This window comes from Trichechus manatus, unplaced genomic scaffold, assembly GCF_000243295.1.
Source record: "Trichechus manatus latirostris isolate Lorelei unplaced genomic scaffold, TriManLat1.0 scaffold00242, whole genome shotgun sequence".
NCBI lineage: Eukaryota > Metazoa > Chordata > Mammalia > Sirenia > Trichechidae > Trichechus > Trichechus manatus.
In genome coordinates, this window is record NW_004444178.1 from 1677314 (window position 1) to 1679404 (window position 2091).

Here is a 2091-nt window from a genome sequence, read left to right on the forward strand (position 1 = left end):
AAGGCCCTGCTTCGCGTGCTCCTTCCAACAGCTCTCCTGATCTCCAAGCTGCTCCTGGGATGGCCCTTTCTTTCTTGGAGGACAACAGATGTAGATCCTTTAGCTGTTTCCTGTCTATAAAATTCCAAGAGGCAGACAGTGTTCTCTTGTTTTGTTCTTTCTCTGTCCCCTTCAGTCTAAACTGATGGGTTTTCTGCTGTGGTAATTGGTTAGAGTTTAATCTCTTTACAAAAGATCGTGTAGCTACATCCTTGGAGAAAATTCTAAGACGTATGTCCTTAGTTTTTACAACAGAATTTTCCAAATCTTTTTTTGTTTCCATTTTGCACAGTTCATTTTTTAAGTCAATTTCTGTCCTCTCACATTTTCTATAAGCGGCAAGGAAAAACTACACAGCCCTTTAAGATCTTGATTAGAAATCTCATCAGTCAGATATCCAAGTTCATCACTTACAAGTTTTACCTTTCACCAAACATTTGAACATAATACAGACAAGTTCCTTATCACTGCATAAAAAGCATCATCCTTCCTCCATTGTCCAATCACATGTTCATCATTTTCTTTTCAAGCCTCACCAGAAGCACATTTAATGTCCACATATCTAGCAACATTCTGTTGCTGGAGCCATATGCATTCTCTAAGACGACAGAGACTTTCTCTACGGCTCTCCTCACTTCCTTCTGAACCCTTATTAGAATCACCTCTGACATCCATAATTCTAGTCTTTTAGTACTAGGCAACTTAAAATTCTCCCAACCTCTACCCACTAAACTGCTTCCACATTTCTGGAATGCCACAATTCCAGAACAGCACCCCACTCCTGGGGTACCAAACTCTGTCTTAGTTATCTAGTGCTGCTATAACAGAAATACTGCAAGTGGGTGGCTTTAACAAACAAATTTAATTTCCCACAATTTAGGAGGCTAGAAATCTGAATTCAGGGTACTGGCTTTGTCTCTCTTTTGGCTCTGGAGGAAGGTCCTTGGGGTTCTGCTCCTGGGAAATCTTCATGTGGCTTGATATCTCTCTTCCCCCACCTCTGCTTGCTAGCTTGCTTTTAATCTCAATCTTATTCTGACTTCCATTGCCTCAATTCTGTTCCTATGACTTTCTATTGAGATGTCTAATTCTGAAACTTTAATCTTCTGGATTTGTTTGCTCCCTCTCTATGGATTCTTGCAGCCTGTTAAATTTGTCATTATGCTCTCCTATAATCTTCTTAAGTTCCTCTTTTGCTTTGTCTGTGTGTTCCTTGGCTTGTTCTACATTTTGCCTGATCTCCTTCCTGGTCTCTTGAAAAGTTCTATATATTAATCTTTTATATTTTACCTACAGTAATTCCAGAAAGTTCTCTTCCTCCGGAAAATGTCTTGATTCTTTGTTTTGGGAGTTTGCTGAAGCCATCATGGTCTGCCTCTTTATGTGATTTGATATTGACTGCTGTCTACAAGCCATCAATAAGTTATTAAATTTATTTTATGTTTGCTTACTGCATCCTGGCTTCTTGTTTTGATACACCCCAATAGGCTGCTCGTGAGAGCTAGTTTGGTTATTGGTGCCTTTGAAGCTCTAATATCCTGTCACTAGGTGGTTAGATCTATTACTAGTATGTGAGCACAGGAGTCTGTTTACTTTTCCTGTATGGATTCAGCTCAGGTGTCCAGATAGTCGGTCACCAAGCATATGGTGCAGGCTCTCAACTACAGTCCTAAACAGGCAGGGGTGACTGGAGTAGGCGCAGGTATCTGGCTGCAGCAGGGGGTCACATGCTCAGCAAGGCAGGGGGCTGACGGCTGCCCCTGACTGTCTGGGAGGAAAGCATGTTCTTGTTCCCTAGAGTGCGTAGGTGGGTGGGTTTTGCAGCTGGACTATGGGCACCCAATGCCGTTGGCTCTAAGGACTGAGAGCACCACTTATTCTTGGACTCCTGTTGCAGGTGGCCAGGTGACGTGGATAGAGTTACCAGTCCTCAGGCCCCAATGTGGGTGAGGACCCTGCTTAATAGGCAGAGCAGTATCAAATGTCACAAACCTGCCACTCCACCATACAGCTGATACAGTAAAGTTACGCTTCAGGTATATACCCTGCTGC